The sequence below is a fragment of the Carassius auratus genome, unplaced genomic scaffold, assembly GCF_003368295.1.
Source record: "Carassius auratus strain Wakin unplaced genomic scaffold, ASM336829v1 scaf_tig00214606, whole genome shotgun sequence".
NCBI lineage: Eukaryota > Metazoa > Chordata > Actinopteri > Cypriniformes > Cyprinidae > Carassius > Carassius auratus.
In genome coordinates this window covers 112,029-134,099 of record NW_020527736.1, presented here as the reverse complement: position 1 = coordinate 134,099, position 22,071 = coordinate 112,029, and the positions used below count along the sequence as shown (strand labels likewise).

The 22,071-nt window shown below is 41.6% G+C and overlaps 1 long non-coding RNA gene across 1 annotated transcript; it reads left to right on the top strand.

Moving 5' to 3' along the window:
• Positions 1–865: 865 nt before the first annotated feature.
• On the top strand, positions 866–4,062 carry LOC113092500 (uncharacterized). Its single transcript, XR_003287575.1, has 3 exons — positions 866–1,108; positions 3,223–3,297; positions 3,546–4,062. It is a non-coding gene; the product is annotated as an uncharacterized LOC113092500 (long non-coding RNA).
• The last annotated feature ends 18,009 nt before the right edge of the window (positions 4,063–22,071 follow it).

Sequence of the window (22,071 nt, the reverse complement as noted above, 5' to 3'; positions counted from 1 at the left end):
TTATTATTATTTTCTTAAAATAATAATATATATATTTTTTGATGATATTATTATTAATGATATTTTTATTATCATTATTATTAATATTTAAGAAATTTGAAATCATTTGACAATGGATTACAAAATAAATGTGTAAAACAAGCATACTTATACTTTAGATTTTTCACAAATATATAAGCATTTAATAAAAATATAATTAAAAAGAGAGTCAACAGAAAGTCACGAGTTTAAAGTTTAAAGCATTTAATTCACACAGACCGACCGTCACACAGAGAATACGAGATGATGCTGGATAAAAATGCACACTTCACAAGATCTCTCAGCTGGATTCAACTAAGTTTGCAAGGTTCATGAAAATAAGTGTTCATTACCCATATGGAAATTTAATATATTCACATATGTGTGAAGCACTGTTAAATATATTGAAATATATTTTGGAAATAAATTTTAAAAATACATAGGCTACGTGTGTGTTTACATAGGCTATTTGTGAAATTATATTCATGCTTCAAATAACTTTGAATCAATGTGTTTTTGTAGTGCAGCAATGCATTTAGTTTCTACACTATGTTTTACCATTTTTAAAGCTATTATTATATTATATTATATTATATTATATTATATTATATTATATTATATTATATTATATTATATTATATTATATTATATTATATTATATTATATTATATTATATTGATCCTATGTTCTAATTCAGTTTAGGCCTACTATCAACTTAATAAATATGTTATCAAGTGTCAGGACAAGTTTATAGTTTTATGTACTATGTAAACGCTGTGTAATGTGTTTGATGGGCATGCGCATTCGAGGTGCATTTAAACTGTGTGGAGGGAGATACCATGGAAACCGGGCGGCAGCTCAGCTGACAAGTAGCAAACTACTTCCTCTCTAACGGTTGTTTTTACTAAGTTGTTTTTATTAAGTTTAGTCCCTAAAATTACACAAATAATACATACAACTTTTACTGACACTTTCTTACATGTAACTGACATGCTTCTGTTGAATATTTACTTTACACAAATGGTTCATTGTCATGGGAATAAGTCCATTATCATCACAACCGTGAACTAACAGAGGCTAACTATAAGAGGTAAGCTAGCTATAGATTTGAGCTCTTCTTTAGGAAAGTTTGGGATTTTAATCACATATTATGTGTAGATGAGGTTTTTTTATAGCTTTGTAAATGTTTTGCTGGCAATTTGTTGATGGATGAATTAAAAAAGCTAATTAATTTAACCTAAAAGTATGCACTGTACTGTTAATTAGGGTTGCCAACCGTTCTGTATAATATGGAATTGTCCTGTATTTAAGGCATCAAAGAAGCATTATGAAAGCTATAAGGCCGCAGTTTGCCCCGTATTTTAGGCAAATACCATATGACCTCCTAGTCCATACGAATATCAAACTCTAAGCTGAGAATCATTTTTTTCTTTTTTTTCACAAGTGTTTGATTTGTAAGCATAGCCGTTCGAATGAGGCTGAGGGGAATCCTCTGCCGGCTGGCCTCTGCTCAATCTCCCTTCACAGCGAGCTGGACTTGCGCTAACGGAGGCATTCACTAAAATATCTGTTACGCTGTTCTGAAATCCCTCGAAAAAGTGCTAGCCAGCTAACAGAGTAAGGTTTAACGTCTGCATTTCTACTTCAGCTAATCAGTTTGGGAGAATGCAGACAACGTAATTCCAACATCCAGCCATGCAAGAAAGCGTGCATTTTACCTGAGGGAAGACATAATCAATAAGGAAAGTCTTCTTTCTTTAATTTAGGTAATGTTAAATACCTAGATGAAACAATTTATATTTAAATAAATTACAGTGTACTCTTAACCTTGAATGTCATTCTTAAAACACAAAATTACCAATGAAGTGCCAAGCACCCAAAGCAGTCCATTAACTCTTTAAGTTATCTTTAATTGAAAAATAACCATTTCCATTTGTACTGCATTAGGCCTACTGTATCGCTATTACACACACGCAAATCAGAGTCAGAAAGAGCTTTATTGTCACGTATGTTTGCACATACAAGGAATTTGTTTTAGTGTCACAAGCTTCCAGAACACTGAGAAAACAACAACACATAGATAATAAAAAAATTGACAAAATAAAGAAAAAAAATATTTTGTGAAATATTTTGTGAAAGTATTATATTTTAATATACTTTAAAATATAATTTATTCCTGTAAAGCCATGCTAAATCGTGAGCATCATTATGATCAATCATAAAGCATTAAATTAAGCTGATTTATTATCAACGTTGGAAACAGTTGTGCTGTTTAAAAGAATACTTTTATTCAGCAAACATTTAGGTATAAAATGGATAAAAAAATATATTTTTAGAATATTGTTAAAATTAATATTTTAAATAAATTCTGTTGTATTTAACTTTTTATTTTATTTATGGAACATAGGTTCCATAAAATATTAAGCAGCACAACAGTTGATAATATTATCAACACTGATTATAACTCAGCATATTAGAAGGATTTCTAAAGGATCATGTGACACTGAAGACTGGAGTAATTATACTGAAAATACAGTGCTGCGTCACTGAATAAATTAATACAAATGATTTTTAAACTATAATAAGATAGGAAACCAAAATTCGAAATTCTTCACAATATTACTGTTTTTCTGTATTTTTGATTAAATAAATACAGCCTTGAAGAGCATAAGAGAATCCAATAAAAACATTACAAATCTAAAAGATATATATATATATATATATATATATATATATATATATATATATATATATATATATATATATATATATATATATATATATATATATATATATATATAATGGACTGAAACTATTCCAAACATGTTTTTATCTGTCATTGTAGAGTAGTCAAAAATTGAATAAAAATTGTACTGGGGTTTTAGTAGTGTCGGGAAAAAGCCGTCTAATGGGAGCTGCTGATAGAGATATAGGAAACAAAGGTGATCTGAGAAACCTTATTAAATAACTTAAAATGCTTTTTTTCCACAATAAACATTGTGATCACCTATATCATCAAAGCAACTTTAAAACCTAAAAACATAAATTATCTTTTCTTAAGACTTTTTGTAGGATGTTCTGTACATTATTCTCTCTATTGTTTGCATTTCACCTCTGCTGTAGTTTATTCTTAATAAATATGACATTGTATACTATGTATTATTGGCTCTGTGCAAATTGCTTGTTTTCCTATATTCTTCCAAGCTGAAGACCATGCAGCAGAGTTGGAGTGGACCTCTTGTTGAATAACTTCTCCAGGCACTATGAACCATCTGACTAGTAAGAAAAACATTCAAAAGTTTATCAGATATTTTAATAATTTATTATATAATATTTAATTTGATTGTCATGTTAATATTGCCACTGCCTTTACTTTATGAAAAAAACACCATTATATAAATTCATAAAAATCTCGAAGGATTCAGGGGCAGGGTTTGGATGTTCTTCCTTCACCCTCTCTATGGCCCCATTTACACTGCATGGTTCAAGTGACCCAAATCTGATTTTTTTCCTCTCATGTGCCACAGATTGGATATGACCGGTGAACGTGGAAGCAGGAAAAAAAAACGCATGGATTCCGATGTTCTCAGATCGGATTCAGGCCTCATTCATATGTGGTAATAAATCAGATTTGAATCGGATATGTGCATTTCCGTGTGACATGTAAGCAGACAAATCGGATATTCCACAGTAAATGCGAGTTGTACGTCATTAAAAAAGTGACGTCAACTCAGGTGGACACCACCAACTGAGATCACATGACTTATTATAGGCGCGAAATTCGCCCAGGCTGCAACAAGGGCTCCTCTTTTTTTCTCTGCCATACGAGACCAATGTTTTGCTGATTTTTTAGTTGACTTTTCAAAATATTGTGGAAAGCAAAACACTGTATAATTTTATTTGCATCTGCATCCATTGTATTTCGTGCTGTTTTACTTCCTTTTCCAGGTCAGAAAGTCTATGTTTGGTAGTTTCAGCAGTGTATAGTGTAAATGCAAAAATCGGATACGGGACACTTTTAAAAGATGATTTAAGCGGGTCGTCAAAAAAACTGGATATAGTCAGAAAATCGGATTTGGGCATCAAGACCTGCAGTGTAAATGCAGCCTATTAGACAACTATAAAACAGGTGTTTTTTTATTGTTTGTTTGTTTGTTTTTTACACAGACTTTATTTCATTAATTAAAAAATGTACAAATTTCAGGTTTTAGCATCATCCTTTAGTATTAATAATAGCAATTTCAGTAAAGTTGCTGGTTTCATTTGTTTTAATTGTGGAGTTTATGTGCACTCTTTTGTCAATATCAATAAAATTCTTGTTTTTCTATAATAGCCTATGTGTTTTGTCATCTGAATGTACTGCTCATTTTTGCAAGTGTGTGTACTGAAATGTAATATGTTAACAAATATTAGAAATTAATACATAGACAAATTTTGCTAATTAATATATTTACATAGTCTGATATCTAAATGTATTTACATATATGGCAAATAAATATATGTAAATATTTATAATATAAAATATATTTAAATGTACATAGATGTAATATGTTAATAAATATTAGAAATTAATATATAGACATATATTCCGAATGAATATATTTACATAGTCTGATATCTAAATGTATTTACATATATGGCAAATAAATATATGTAAATATTTCCAATAAAAATATATTTACATATGTTTAATATATGTGGAAAATATAAAAAAGCGGCCAAAATCAAATATTTAAATATATTTTTGTAAAATATTTTTATTTACATATCTGTGTGTGACGAGCGACTATTAGTGTTGCCCTGAAAACGGACAAGGAGCACCTGCTCCCGCTCATCAAGGGCTGATCGGCCACAGCTTCAGCTCATTTGCCCACGGCCAGATAAGCCGTGCAAATGCTGAAAACTAACGTCTTGTCTCTGCCCCACCACTAGCGCTGCATGGAACCACTGGAAAGGAACACGCAGCGCCCTCACTCCAGCACCATTCTACTTCTTTGCGTTCATCTTTTGTAAATAAATCCACCCTCCAGGATTTTGGAGCGCTCTTTGCCATGTGTTCCTTCCACCCGTTTTTTTTTTTTTTTTTTTCATTAGATCAGATAACACTTTAAGCTGCCATATGGCCATGTTACAATGTGCCCCTTAACTGTTACACTATACCCTACCTATGAGGCATGTTGCCACATTTAACTTTTTTTTTTTAGCGTAAATTAAAAAGTATGCACTGTAATTATAAAAGTGGCAAATTTGTACTAGACAAGTGTAAAATTAATGTGCATGGAAAAAAATATTTTCTGAACCCCATGAGGATGTACACAAACGGAGAAAGTAAAAAACTGTTTCTTTGTTGCCAAGGCTACCATTATTAAAAGCATTACATTCTATTCTGGGCTCATCTGCTTGTCTGTGCATAGAATGATTTATTAATAATATTGATTGAGTCTGATATTTTTAAAAACAATGGTTTAATGCATTAAGTCATTTTCTCTTTACCTTTGTTAGATCCCATTTAAGAATTAAAGTGCTACTCTTTTTTTTGTTTATTATTTACTAAAATGACATAAAAAATAAATTATAATCAAGATATTAGTGGAAAATTTCAACAAATTTACATTGACTATTGATTTTTATTTATTTGAACTTCATTAGAAATTTAACCAATTCAAGTCAGTTTACACAACACAAGCTGAACACACACAGTAGCTATGTCAGTCTAGATGACACATCAGCCCCATTGAACAAATTGCCTTTACATACCAGTCTATACAACACATGCGGGGCAGAGTTTTACTGTGTGTGTGTGTTACATATGTACTTCTAGCACTTGATGCATGTATATTGTGTTTTTCTGTCCATCTTGGGTCTACACATTTCGCAGCTCTTCTTTTTGTTGCTGGTAGCCGCAACCTTGAATAATGAAAAGATCATGAATTTTACTACCACTTCTCTCTCTCTCTTGCAACGAGATACTATACTGCAACAGCATAAAACTTACTTCAGGCTCTGCAAATGGTAGTTCTGTAGGTCGGGTGGATGGTACATCACCATTTTCCTCCTGCGTAAACCATGTTTATGTTGTAATACCCATTATATACTTGTGTCCTCATAAACCATATAAAAAAGAACACACACACACACAAAATAACAGCAGGCCCGGACAGAGTGAAGGTACACAGAACCTACAATTTTCACCACACTGGCAAAGCTTATTATTTATTATTATTTATTGTGTCCCATGCCCAATTCGAAGATGGAATAGAGTATGAGAAAAGAAAGATTGGTTCCCGCAAGACAGAGGGAAAATGAGCGGGAATGTGAGAGCAGACAGTATTCGTGCTTTAATTTTTGTATTTGTTTTTTAAATTTTGCATCAATGCTGTGACCAGGTGCAGAAACACAAAACTCACACTCACTCACACACACACACACACACACACACACACACACACTGACAGGAGGAGGACAGAGTAAAGGTACACAAGACCTACAGTTTCCACACTTTTATTAGCCTTGAAAAAATAATTAATCATATAATTTTTCTTTTGATAAAAAATGAAAACGGGTCCAACATACCCAAACACCATACAAGGGTTAAATATGTTGCGCTCAACAACTCAAATGCTTGTCTTTAAATATTATGCTGTAATGTCTTCAACTGAGTTTGATCTTTTAAAAACATGTTTTAATTCATTAAGCCACCTTAAGCGTTTAAGAATGTCCCTGAAGTGCTGAAATGTCAATTTATAGGATGGCTCTAATTGTAGTACACGGTAATTTATTGAATTGTTAACGTGATGCGTTCCAGACAACTATTATATTATATTATATTATATTATATTATATTATATTATATTATATTATATTATATTATATTATATTATATTATATTATATTAATTATCTGAGTTGTCTGGAGTATAATATATTGGCACTTTACTGCCCTGCCTTTGGGATTATAAATTATTTATTTATTTTGTGTGTGTGTTTATATATATATATATATATATATATATATATATATATATATATATATATATATATATATATATATATATATAATTATTATTATTATTATTATTATTATTTTTTTTTTACTGGGCAAAGTTTTGGGACTTCTCATTTTTTGGGGGGATGGGGGGCGCTATCCCCATCTTCCGGGGCTACATCGCCTCGGTGGAAGTGGCGTCAGATAGGGGATATCCGGGTCTACTTATATCCCGAGTTTGAAATCCCTGGGGTTCGGCCTTGGCAAGATATGTCCGGTCAAAGTTTCGACATTTGGGGGGCGCTATCCCCGGCCACCGGGGGGCTATCGGCCCGTGGGTGGTGGCATCTGATAGGGGGCCTCTGGGTCTACCGCGGTCCCGAGTTTAAAGTCCCTGGGTCTCGGCCTCGGCGAGATATAGCGGTTCAAAATTTCGAACTTTGGGGGGCGCTATCCCCGGCCCCCGGGGGGCTGTCGGCTCGGGGGCAGTGGCGTCCAAGAGGGGCCGACGGGCCCTATCAACGACCCGAGTTTCAAGTCCCTAGGCCCCGGCGTTCTCGAGCGGGCCCCGGTCGAACATCCAACCACCCCCTCTCCGGCGGCCTAGCCCAGGATGGTGCACCTTTCCCGGGTAGAGCTCTGATTTCGCCCGCGACCCCGGTGGTCGGCCCGATAGAGGATGCCGTTTTTACCCGCCATCGGGGTGATGACAAAAGCGCTTCGCAGGCTGAGCTCCAGGGGCTTTTTCGAGCAACCCAGGCCCAGCGTGGCCTCCCTCTCCTGGGCATGAGAGTGAGATGGCGCCCCCTACTCTGGTTCTCCGTAACCGTGGAGGCTGAGCTCCAGGGGCTTTTTCGAGTGACTCATGCCCAACGAGGCCTCCCTCTCCTGGGCATGAGGGTGAGATGGCGCCCCCTACTCTGGTTCTCATTAATCTTGGAAGCTGAGCTCCAGGGGCCTTTTCGAGTGACCCAGGCCCAACGTGGCCTCCCTCTCCTGAGCATGAGGGTGCGATGGCACCCCCTACTCCGGTTATCATTAACCTTGGAGGCTGAGCTCCAGGGGCTTTTTTCAAGCGACCCAGGCCCAGCGTGGCCTCACCTCTCTCGGGCATGAGAGTGAGATGGCGCCCCTTATTCCGGTTCTCATTAACCGTGGAGGCTGAGCTCCAGCGGCTTTTTCGAGCGACCCAGGCCCGGCATGGCCTCACCCTCTCGGGCATAAGAGTGAGATGGCGTCCCCTAGTTTGGTTCTCTGTAAATTTGAAGGCTTCAAAGTGACATGACGCCCCCTACTCCAGTTCTCCATAACCATTGAGGCTGAGCGCAAAGGGCTTTTTCGAGGGACCTAGACGCAACGTGGCCTCCCTCTCCCGGGAATGAGGGTGGTATGGCGCCCCCTACTCCGGTTCTCCGTAAGTGTGGAGGCTGAGCTCCAGGGGCTATTTCGAGCGACCCAGGCCCAGCATGGCCTCACCCTCTCGGGCATGAGAGTGAGATAGCGCCCCCTAATCTGGTTCTCTGTAAATTTAAAGGCTGAGCTCCAGGGGCTTTTTCGAGCAACCTAGGAACAACGTGGCCTCACCCTCTTGGGCATGAGAGTGAGATGGCTCCCCTTAATCTGGTTCTCTGTAAATTTGAAGGCTGAGCTCCAGGGGCTTTTTCGAGCGACCCAGGATCAACGTGGCCTCACCCTCTTGGGCATGAGAGTGAGATGGCGCTCCCTAGTCTGGTTCTCTGTGAATTTGAAGGCTGAGCTCCAGGGGCTTTTTCGAGCGACCCCAGGAAAAACGTGGCCTCACCCTCTTGGGCATGAGAGTTGGATGGCTCCCCTTAATCTGGTTCTCTGTAAATTTGAAGGCTGAACTCCAGGGGCTTTTCGAGCCACCCAGGCCCAACGAGGCCTCACCCTTCTCGTGCATGAAAGTGAGACAGCGCCCCCTACTCCAGTTCTCCGTAACAGTGAAGGTTGAGCTCCAGGAGCTATTTCGAGCGACCCAGGCCCAACATGGCCTACCTCTCCTGTGCATGAGAGTGACATGGCGCCCCTTACTCCGGTTCTCATTAACCTTAGAGGCCTAGCTCCAGGGGCTTTTTCGAGCGACCCAGGACCAACGTGGCCTCACCCTCTCGGGCATGAGAGTGAAATAGCGCTCCCTACTCCGGTTCTCATTAACCGTGGAGGCTGAGCTCCAGGGACTTTTTCGAGCAACCCAGGCCCAGCATGGCCTCACCCTCTCGGGCATGAGAGTGAGATGGTGCCCCCTACTCCGGTTCTCATTAACCTTGCAGGCTGAGCTCCAGGGGCTTTTCCGAGCGACCCAGGCCCAGCGTGGCCTCACCCTCTCGGGCATGAGAGTGAAATAGCGCTCCCTACTCCGGTTCTCATTAACCGTGGAGGCTGAGCTCCAGGGGCTTTTTCGAGTGACCCAGGCCTAGCATGGCCTCACCCTCTCGGGCATGAGAGTGAGATGGCGCCCCCTAGTCTGGATCTCTGTAAATTTGAAGGCTGAGCTCCAGGGGCTTTTTCGAGCGACCCCAGGAAAAACGTGGCCTCACCCTCTTGGGCATGAGAGTTGGATGGCTCCCCTTAATCCGGTTCTCTGTAAATTTGAAGGCTGAACTCTAGGGGCTTTTTCGAGCGACCCAGGCCCAACGTGGCCTCACCCTCTCGTGCATGAAAGTGAGACGGCGCCCCCTACTCCAGTTCTCCGTAACAGTGAAGGTTGAGCTCCAGGAGCTATTTCGAGCGACCCAGGCCCAACATGGCCTACCTCTCCTGTGCATGAGAGTGAGATGGCTCCCCCTATTCTGGTTCTCTGTAAATTTGAAGGCTGAACTCCAGGGGCTGTTTTGAGTGACCCAGGCCCAACATGGCCTACCTCTCCTGGTCTTGAGAGTGACATGGCCCCCCCTACTCCGGTTCTCCATAAGTGTAGAGGCTGAGCTCCAGGGGCTTTTTCAAGCGACCCAGGCCTAACGTGACCTCTCTCTCTTGGTCATGAGAGTGAGCTGGTGCCCCCCTACTCCGGTTATCCATAACCGTGTAGGCTGAGCTCCAGGGGCGACCCAGGCCCAACGTGGCCACACCCTCTTGGGCATGAGAGTGACATGGCTCACCCTGGTTTGGTTCTCTGTAAATTTGAAGGTTGAGCTCCAGGGGTTAATTCAAGCGACCTAGGCCCAATGTGGCTTCCCTCTCCTGGGAATGAGGGTGAGACGGCACCCCCTACCCGGTTCTCAGTTCACTGGGTGACCAGTGGCAGGTCGTAGGCTCCAGGGCCTCTTCGGTGAGAGACCTGTCCAACAAGGCCCCCGCCCTCGTCGGCCTCTCTCGGCAGGTCAGAGGCCCTGGAGGAATTCGTTGTTGGAAAACGACTAAGTCGAAAATGCAGGCTTTGGCCAGACATCCACCCTCCCCAAGGCTCTGGGGCAGGCCGGGAAAGGTGCCTCGTCCCCGGCCACCTTCAGGATTCGCCCGTGAATCTGGAGGTCTGCCCGATAGGGGATGGAGTTTTTATGTGCCGTCACAATTTCGGTGAACGCGTCATTTTGTGGACATTGGTTCTGGCGCGTTTCGCAAGAGAACGGCTTGAGTGGAGCACGTTGCATGCCCGAGCTAGAACCCTGCCCGGCCTCTGGCCGCTATGGGCAGGTGCGCCTAGGAGGCACGGTGAATGGAAGATTCAGTTTTGACGAGAGCGACACACTGTGTCTGGCACATGCACGCATGAGACGGGGCCCTGACCCTTGCTTTCTTGGGAGACTCAGACGGCTGGTCTATCATAAGGGTCCGCCACCGGCGGGCGGAGAGGAAGCGTGAGGCGGGCAGTCGCCCTCCTCATGTCCCCGTGAAGCACACTTTTCCCCGGTTACGGCCTCGATCAGCGGCCAGCCACCCCCATAACCCCCGAGCGGGGGAGGTCACCGCACGTCGCCCTATGAGCGGCCGCGCCGCATGGGTTCCGCCCCCCTGGGGCACGACACCCACCGCGGAGTGAGACCCGTGTGTAGGAAACAAGCGCGCTGCGGTTGTCCATCCCACACCCCCTCCCGAGATATACCAGATTAATCCTGTCAGTAACATATGCTTGTCTGAAAGATTAAACCATGCTTATCTAAGTACACACGGCTGGTAGAGTGAAACTGCGAATGGCTCATTAAATCAGTTATGGTCCCTTTGATTGCTCCACCCAATACTTGGATAACTGTGGCAATTCCAGAGCTAATACATGCAAACGAGCGCCGACCCTCCCTCATGGGTGGGAACACGTGCATTTATCAGATCCAAATCCCATCCGGGTTGGGGATCCGTCCCCGCCTTGGTATATTTGGTGACTCTAGATAACCTCGGCCCTACCATGGTGACCACGGGTAACAGGGAATCAGGGTTCGATTCTGCAGAGGGAGCCTGAGAAATGACTACCACATCCAAGGAAGGCAGCAGGTGCGCAAATTACCCATTTTCAACTTGGAGAGGTTGTGATAAAAAAAATCAAGGTCTCTTTTGAGGCTCTGTAATTTGAATATGTGTATCCTAAACACTTGGGTGAGGACCCTCGGGTATGACCTGGGGACAGAGGCAGGTTGTGCGTTTGACTGAGGTGGTACACCTGTCAAACGGTAACACAGGTGTCCTGAAGTGAGCTCAGGGAGAGAAAACCTCCCCTTGAAGAGAAGAGCAAAAGCTCACTTGATCTTGATTTTCAGTACCGGATCGTGAAAGTGGGCCTCACGATCCTTTTGGCTTTTGAGTGTTAAGCAGAAGGTGTCAAAAAATAGTTACCAGAGGGGTAACTGGCTTTGATTGGCCTGGGATAGCCAGCCGACCCCCTGGGGCCGGCCGGTGTGGAGAGCCGTTCGTGACTGGACTGGGGTGCGGCCGAACGAGTGCCGCCCCTCTCTGGAGAGGTTACCGCAAGTTTGTGGAGAACCCAGTGCTAAATGACTCGTAGACGACCTGATTCTGGGTCAGGGTTTCGTGCGTGGCATCGCAGCTCATTTGCTGCGATCCATTGAAAGTCATCCCTCGATCCAAGTTTTTGTCGGCCGAGGAGGAGGCCCAACTGGTGCGACCTCGGTTTGACACCCCCTTTGGCATCCCGGGGGTACCAGTGGCAAGGGCGGATGGCCGGCCAAAACCTAAGTCGATGGGGGGGTGACCAGTGGTGGGGGAGGGACGGGGGGGGCCTCTCCCGGAGGCGGCGGCCCACGGGGTGGAGCGTCAAAGGCGGTGAAAGTGCGGTGCCGGACTCCCCATCCGGACCCTGGAGGTCCCAGGGCGAGGCGGCCAAAACCTAAGTCAATGAGGGGTGACCAGTGGCAAAACCCTGGCGGGATGACCAGTGCCTCGGTTCTCCGAGAGGGTGCAGATGGCTGGGTCAGTAGCCCAGGTTTAAGTATGGGAAGCCCGGGTCCGCGTGGTGCATGGGTGGGGGTCCTCCTCCAGAGGTCGGGGGAGCAGGCGGGGGAGAGGTGGCCGGGGATGAGCGAGGCCGTGTTGGGCAGAGGGGGCCACGCAGGTGACCCCCTCGGGCCGACGCGGTGGTCCCCCGGGGTGGGAAGAGCGTGGCGGCAGAGACCCTGGTGGCTGAGTCGATGAGGGGTGACCAGAATTTTCGAACTTTGGTCGGTGCTATCGGCTCAGGGGTTGTGGCTTCCGAGAGGGGCTGATGGCCTCCATCAATGATCCGAGTTTCAAGACCCTAGGCCTCGGCGTTCCCGAGCGGACCCTGGTCGAACCTCCAACCCCCACACTGGACACAGGACATGTAGTGGGCCTCGGGGCCTACCGAACGCCATCACACCCGAGTCCTGAAGTTTGGGGGGCCGTATCTCGCCCTCCCCGGGGGTTGGGGCCCCCCAAGGATGTGTGCAGAGCCCCCTCCTCTTCACTCTGCTGACCCATGACTGCACACCATCACACAACTCCAACCTCTTTAAGTTTGTGCATGACACGACAGTGGTGGGTCTCATTAGCAACAAAGATGAGACAAACTACAGTAGCGAGGTGAGCCACCTGGCCAAGTGGTGCAGTGACAACAATCTCTCTCTGAACGTGGAGAAGACGAAGGAGATTGTTGTTGACTTCAGGAGAGTGCACACTCAGCATGTTCCTCTGACCATCAATGGTGCGACTGTGGAGAGAGTGAGCAGCACCAAGTTCCAGGTTGTGCACATCACAGAGGACCTCTCCTGGACTGAAAACACAGCAGCACTGGCCAAGTAATCACAACAGTGTCTCTACTTCCTCCACAAACTGTGGAGAGCCAGAGCCCCTGTCCCCATCATGTACACCTTCTACAGAGGCACCATCGAGAGCATGCTGTCGAGCTGCATCACTGTGTGGTATGGCGCCTGCAACGCGTCCTGCCGAAAGACTCTGCAACGCATAGTGAGAGCAGCTGAGAAGATCATTGGTGTCTCTCTCCCCTCCCTCCAGGACATTTACGGAACACGTCTCACCCGCAAAGCCCTCTGCATCACAGGTGATCCCACCCACCCATCACACAGCTTCTTCAGTCTGCTGCCATCAGGGAGGAGACTGCGGAGTCTCCAGGCCAGGACCAGCAGACTGAAAGGACAGCTTCATCCACCAGGCTGTCAGGAAAGGGAACTCCCTCCCGAACTTGACCCCCCCCCCCCTTCTGCCCCAGGCACCACTGAACTATGAAACCCCCCCACTCACCCACACACTAATATACGATGACAGGCACCAGTCACTTTGTGCAGCATTGGTCTGCTCACTACCTCATTCTCCATGGAACTGAAGTCATTCAACTACCTCATCAGTCAGTTAAATAAAATAACTGCTCTTGAGCCCTTTGTCACTTTAATCAGACTTAATAAGCTTTTGATTTTGCACTAAAAAACCTTTTATTTGCACTGTTGTTCACTTCATTGATTTGCACTCTATCTCCCTTTTGCCTTGCGCTGCTTTATTTAACTTTTATTTTAAATTTTATTATGTCTTATTATGTCTTTTATTATGGTAATGTCTTTTTTTTTTACATTACCTTATTGAATAGTTGTATCTTATATTGCATTTTATATTTGATCTAGATTTTTTGGCTTTAATGTTAATGTTATCTGTGTGCACCGGGGGTCTGAGAGTAACACAATCTCGATTCTCTGTATGTATGTACTGTACATGTGGAAGAATTGATAATAAAGCAGATTTGAACTTGAACTTAATCCTTGTTAGTAAAAGTTTATATAGGAGCTAATAGTTTGTAAAACTTGTTCATAACTTAAGACAAGAAAATGTGCATTGTCTCTTTTAAATTAAAAAAAAAAGAATGGGCAATCACAGGTAACATTACAACAAAAGAAGTTTTAGAAATGGGCTGATAAGATATTTTATTGCCCCGTAAACAACCATCGATGGCCCAATTATCACATCCACAGTGGTCTAATTTTGATTTAATAATGGCCCATAATTTGTGTAGATGGCCCATTAAAGGGTTTAAAATTGGCTTTAAACAAATTACAGAGTAGAATTTCCTCTGCCACACCAAATATATGTAAATAAGTTATACTAATAAATAATACTAATTAATTATTTTGAAGACTAATGAAGAAAACATGCATTGTCCCTTTTAAAAATAAAATAAAGAATAAACAGAATGTGCAGTTAGAAAATAAAATAGTAAAAAAAATAATAATATCATTAAACGATAGGGTTTATCGCAGCCACCGCACATGGCAGAAGTTACGTCCTGCTCCTAAAGTAGGTGGCTAGCATTAAAGTCGCTCCCCTCAAATGTCTTCAACTGAGCACAGAGCTGCATGGTTCAGACTTGTTGACTTCACTGGGTTTTCAAGTGGGCACCCCACTTCACAGATGTTTCATCAACTAGCCCTCAACACCTCAATGGGGCTTGACAGCAGAACCAGTGTCCTGGAACTACTCCCTCTGTCATTCAGGACTTCACCACTCAGCTCTGGCCCCTGGCCTCTCTGCCAGCCTGGTTTAGCCACCGCTCGCTCCTCTTCAACCACAGCCATCTGGATGCTGTCTCTGCCTGCTTTACTATAATGTTCACCAGGTTCTTGCGGGTTACCCTTCTAACCCCAAGCATCACCAATGCCCTCCAAAGTGACTATCCCGGGAACCCCCTGCAACCCACCTCCACCGGTAGATTCCAGGCTATCCAACCCCTCTGCTGGCTCTCTAAGATGAGGGACTGATACTTCCCTAGCTTGCGTTCATGTGCTTCCTCAATCCTTTCCTCCCAAGGGACGGTCAGCTCTATTAGGACCACCTGCCTTGTTGCTTGGGACCAGAGCACTATATCTGGTCGGAGACTGGTAAAGGCAATCTCCTCTGGAAACCTGAGTTGCCTTCCAAGGTTAACTCTCATCTCCCAGTGCTCTGCCGTACCAAGGATCCCTAGACATCTGTCCTCCTTAGCTGCCTTCTCCCCAGGCCTGAGGAAGTGAATGAAGCAGGGCCTTTATTTTGTGCCTTAGCTCTTTTAGCTTCCTCTCCTTCTCCAGTCCATCGGCCAGTTGTGCCAGCACCTTATCATGGCGCCACCTAAACCTCCCTTCAGTTAGGCCTGCCCGTCAAGACGACAGAATGTGCTCCAGGTTTGCCGGTTTCTTGCACAGCGCACAGGAAGGATCCTCTGTCAGTCTCCATCTTTGTAGGTTTGTTGGTGTTGGCAGGACGTCGTACATGGAGCTAAGGAGGAACTTTATTCGATGTCGCTCCATATTCCAGATGTCCTTCCAACTGAGGGATCTTCCTCTAACACTGTCCTATTGGGTCCAGCTACCTTGCTGTTCCATAGTTACTGCCCTGGCTTGTCTACTTGTCTACCCTAACCCTAACCAAATGTCAAAATGTGTTTTAATAAAAACTCTGGCCACCCCTGTGGCCACCCCTAGGATGATTTGCAGCGATAACTATTATAACTATTATATAAAATAACTATGATAACTAACTTTTTTTGCTCTATTTATAAAAACTAAAACAATTCCAAACACAGCCAGTTACGCATCTCTGTGCAACATGACTGGGGTTTCATTCCTGAATTAATTAACTGTTTAAATGATTCGAATCAATCACAATGACTCACTTATTAACAGTGACTCGCTGCCACCTACTGGCGGTTTAATTTCTGATTTACGTTTTTATCTTTTTTCATAATTTCAAACATCAGTTTTTAATGTTATATGTTTAAACTATCAAAACATGTTTTATTCATTTGTAACTGCAGGTTAAAGTATTCAATGTCCCACCGAGCCAACTTGGAGAACAGCCAAATTCTGGTTCCATCTATCAGACACACAGACAGATGATTACCATCACAGTAGTCTTATCATATCCTTAGTCTCAAGTCTTGATGATTTATGACCCTGATTTATGGCCTGATTTATGTACGTACAGTCAGCGTAGACTGACAGGTAGTCAGAAGTGTACATGGTCAGTTTGGATTGATTTATGACTATATGGCCTGTCAGTCAAAGCGGTTGCCATGTCACTGGGTCCTGTCACCCTTGATTGACATGGCAGAGGTGTGTGTAAATCAAAAGTTCAAACATGTCTCAGATTTGACTTGTGTTGTGTTTATTACTGGATATATGATGGTTGTATCTGTAACCAGAGCTGTGGGGGGTTTCTGTGAAGTTCCTTCCTGGCCTGTTACCCACTTGCAGTGGGGAGGTGTTTGGGTTCTTCCTGGGAAAAAAAAATGGCTGTGCAAAAGTGAGGGTTTTGACGCCTTGACAGGATCAGTGTTTGTTTGATCAATATGGTATATGTTAATACCTAGACCCCAACAGTGTGGCTATGACTGGTCTACAACCACATTTGAAAAGGAAGAGGATGTCTGGTGTCTTTGGCTTTCATGTTTTTGTTATAGTTTGGAAATGCAACAGGACAAAAGGAAGTACCGAGTTCACATCTTAGAAACATCAATGTTGTCTTTTATGTAGGGCACTAGGTTTTATGACTTCTATGACAAGTCAAAGAGTGAGAGAGACAATTATTTAAATCAGCAACTAACCAAGCCACTGAAGAGATTAAATAATTTAATGTTATCTGTGATGGCCTGTTGGTCAGGACTGTTTCCTTGTGTATGGTATGTTCTCTGTTGCAGGGGGCGTGGCTATCATTTGTCAGCGAGATTGGGGACACCTGGGCCCAGGTGTTTCACGCCTTTATAAACCTGCCACTCTCTTTGTGAGGAGAGAGCCCTTCTCTCCCGTGCACTGGTTGTTTTGTTCATGCAACACGCAACAGTATACGATCCATTCATTCAAACATGCACCTCATTCTACTGACTTTACTGATTCTCACACGTCACTGTTGTATTATGTTATGTTAGTTGTTGTATTGGTGTTTTTGTTCAGTTAATAAATTTCATTTTTGTGGGTTAAAACTGCGTCCTTTTAGTTTTGTCATGGCTTTAGAGCCAGGTCATGACATTATCTGAAATTAATAAAATCAAACAGGCATTCCTTAATGTTAAGAAAATACTACCCATAATATGTCATGTGTAAAAGGAGTTGAAATCTCACGCTAATTTTAAAACCAACTTTAAACACACACACACACACACACACACATTGGGTTTCAATGTTCTATGGGACAACCCGCAGATGTAATGGTTTTTATACTGTACAAATTGTATTTTGCATCACCAAACACCAACCTTACATATAAACCTACCCCTTAAAGAAAATTTCATTTTAAGATTTTCAAAAACACTTCATTCTGTATGATTTATAAACTTGTTTCCTCACGGGGACAAAAACAATCCCCAAGGATTTTGGATATTGCTATCATTGTTCCCCATAACATGGGGTATACCTGAACCACACACACACATACACAGTAAAACTGAGTAAACTAAATTTTAATTATGAGCAAAATCGTATTTGTTGTTTTTTACTGTAAATTAACAAATATACATTTAGCTTAAACTCAGTAAAATAATTACACATACCATTTTAAACATGTTTAAAAGATTAAACACATTGTGTGTGAGTCACTAAAATTAGGCACACTGTCTATTGTCTTAATTATTTTTTAAATAACCTGATGACCAGCATTGTTTCTTTAGATCATTTATGCACACAAGTGCTTTTTCACACGACTAGAAAACTCTTTGGATGGGTTTGACAGAAACATAATTTCTACATCAGAAAACTTTTTTAAATGCATGACTGAACTTTTCTCATTCGACAGAAATACTATTTTCAAATTATTTACCCAGGCCTATAACACTTGGTGTGAATGTTCTTACCTAGAACGGAAAACATACGCTTAGACTATTTGACTATTTTGTAGGCATCATGTAATGTTAAATGGTTTACTAAAAAACTGTAATCACCAGCAGCTGTGATTTTCAAAATGAAAGAAATGTACGAGCTAAGGATGTTTCAACTATTATCATCATTTTCTTTTGACCCTGATAAACCGGTAATGAATTTTCTATTCAAGTGACACAGCAGTTCTCATACTATTTGTGTAAATAGCTGTGCTAAAACATTTATGACTATTTTTGCATGGCAACAGATTTTGTCATGGGTGTGTCACATCTAAGAATCACAATGTTTTGTAAATGACTTTTTTTTACACCTCAAGATTTAGCCATATCAAGATTTTGGACGCCCATTCACAATTTGTTTGTTGGACTGTACGTTTTTAGGTGATCTCTGTGTGGTGTCATCATAATAGGAATAAATGAAAATTAAGAGATTAAGTTACAGGTTTTCTCTTCGAGATATTTCTTTTAGTGCAACTTTGTGTCTGTCCAAAAAGTGTGATCACATGAAGCATCGACAAAAAAATGAAGTCTAGCTGTTTTACACTTAAAACTATTACAACCTAAACAAATCAAACGGTTCCGCTGAAAGCTGCACACTCGTTTAAGTTTGAGCATGTTAAAGTTTCCACACTCATGTGTAGATAAATTTTATCCATAACCTTTTGCGTATTCAAGCGACCAAATCACTAAGAAAGAGAGTATAGCAAAAAATGTTTACAATGCATATAAAATTTAGAATACAATTGTTAAAAATGTTTTATGTTGATTTGTAAATGATATTTTTAATAATCCATTAGATTAAGTCATCTTGTTCAGATAGCAGATGAATCCATTCACATTTTGTTTGTTTGGCCGTTTTTGTTTTAAGACTCCTGTAAGTTCATGCTAACTCTTGCATGGGAAAGAAAGAAGGGTGAGCACATCCTATTCATTTAAGAAAAAGTATTAAACATTTGACCGAACTTTTTTATTATTTTGACAAAACACAACAACATTAAAGAATGTTATCAGTTCCTATGGCCATCTTCTTTGGTTCAAATAAAGCAACATCTCTGGTGTACGTAAGCATCTACAATGTGTGTATGTGCTAAACATCTGTTTCTCCACTTCTGCCAGATTTGTTAGATGGGCTACTCTTGTAATACAAACACATTTGAGAACTACGATGTTCTCACTTTTGTAATGGTTATAGAAAAATTCAAACATAACTTTTGCATACGGATTATCTGTGAGCAAAACTGACTAAAAAAATCACTGAATTATGAAATGCAAAAGCGTGTACGGCATTTGGCAAAACAGGATTTTAGCTGTAATGAGCACATAAGACAAACATTGTCAATGCGTGACTTGTAAATATATATAATTTTATTTTATTTATTTATTTATTTTACCAGAGATAGTTGACTGATCTGTTTACATGTTGTTTTGCAGTTTTCTGATGAAGGGTTTTCTCTGATTGTGGTCAAACATACAGTGCTTGTTCGTAGGAATTTTTACAGCATAACTAAATCTAGATTCAAGACCCATCTCTTTAACCTGGCATACACATAACATACTAATATGCTTTTAATATCCAAATCCGTTAATTTTTAGGCTGCATTAATTAGGTAAACCGGAACCGGAAACACTTCACATAACACCCGATGTACTTGCTACATCATTAGAAGAATGGCATCTACGCTAATATTAGTCTGTTTCTGTCTTGTTCCGAGGTCACCGTGGCCACCAGATCCAGTCTGTATCCAGATCAGAGGGTCACTGCAGTCGCCCGGATCCAGTACGTATCCAGACCAGATGGTGGATCAGCACCTAGAAAGGACCTCTACCTCCCTGAAAGACGGCGGAGACCAGGACAACTAGAGCCCCAGATACAGATCCCCTGTAAAGACCTTGTCTCAGAGGAGCACCAGGACAAGACCACAGGAAACAGATGATTCTTCTGCACAATCTGACTTTGCTGCAGTCTGGAATTGAACTACTGGTTTCGTCTGGTCAGAGGAGAACTGACCCCCCAACTGAGCCTGGTTTCTCCCAAGGTTTTTTTCTCCAATCTGTCACCGATGGAGTTTCCGTTCCTTGCCGCTGTCGCCTCTGGCTTGCTTAGTTGGGGTCACTTCATCTACAGCGATATCATTGACTTGATTGCAAATAAAAACAGACACTATTTCAACTGAACAGAGATGACATAACTGAATTCAATGATGAAATTCCTTTAACTATCATTTTGCATTATTGAGACACTGTTTTCCAAATGAATGTTGTTCAGTGCTTTGACGCAATGTATTTTGTTTAAAGCACTATATAAATAAAGGTGATTGATTGATTGATTGAACTACAGCATAAAAATATCGCCCCTACATCTAGAGCTCTTGTTCATAAAGCTGATGACGATGTTCACGTTTTTATTTGTCGTACTCGTTTGTTTCGAAGTTTCCGCTTGACATTGAAGAGTAGGCCTATGTGTACACGGTCAGAAGCATTAGCATCTACCGTGTGCTGAGATTTTTCTGCTTTGTCCACTTTTGGTGGTTTTGCTAGAGAGACTATGTCACCTTTATGTTAAGATCCATAAGATTGCACTAAACGCCCTTGAATAGGTTATAGACATACTCTTTTATACAGGAAATATGTTTGCACAACAGAAATGTGTACCAGAATAACAAATACCTAATAGTGAAATCCTCTCTTCTAAACTATTGTGAAAACTTTTAATGTCGTTCCGGCCCACCAGCCATGTATCTTTTTCATTGTTTTTTAGATAAAGACTATTCTCAGAGTTTGGTCAAACAGGCAAAAAAATTAAACAAAATAGAGTACAAGATGATTAAATGATTGTCAAGAGAGTGTTTAAACTGAGATTGTGATGCACTTTAGAGCTTTTTCTGGTCTACCTGTGTCACAAAGACACATAATAGCCACTACCTCAACTTGAAAATGAGTCCTGCCATTTTCTGTTCTTACTGTTAATACAAAACTTAAATTTAATACAAACCCTGTCTATTACACTTAAAGTAAGACATTAAAAGTCAAGGATGCCACAGGAACTATTTCCTTTGTCCGTTTCTCTAAACATCACACTGGTAAATAAACCAGAGATCACATGTAGAAATAATTCAGTGAAAGGGGCTATTTTAGTCCATTTTAGATGGTCTGCACCAACATATGTTTTAGATGTTTTAGGTATTCATCGGACCAAAAGGTTTGATTCGGGAAACACTGGACTGGAAATGCATGTTGTCATGGCTGTCTTTATAATTGATCTACTTTTACTTTTAAAACAACACAGTGTGAAATTACGGTCTTCGACAGCATGGGCCCCTGAAATGTTGTAGTATATCTTTATTGTTTTCACAAAATATCTAAACATTTATCTATCTCAAAATATTAGTTATTACGTGTTTACAAAGCTGTCATGTCCGACGTTTACATTTTTAAGAACATCTGATGTAGTTTATTGTTTTTTAAGTTTTATAACATATATTTCACCAAACCTTGAGGCCTGAAAAGCGGGTTTAGCATCAGTCCACATTTCAGTTGTTAGCCAGAATATGCAAGTGAGCCGAGATTTCATTACTGAGATAATCTACATGATGTGAAACTAGCTCACAGTTACATTACAGTTTTGGGTTCTAGTTTATGTTGAATAGTGTTTGTTACTGTTCCACATGATTAACACCGCATTACTCCATTGTGAAGACATGTACTGTCTAAAGCGTTTTTTCACCGTATTAGTCCAACTCTGAAACCAGACCAAACAAAAATTAGCTTGAGCCTTGAGTTTTATTTTTATT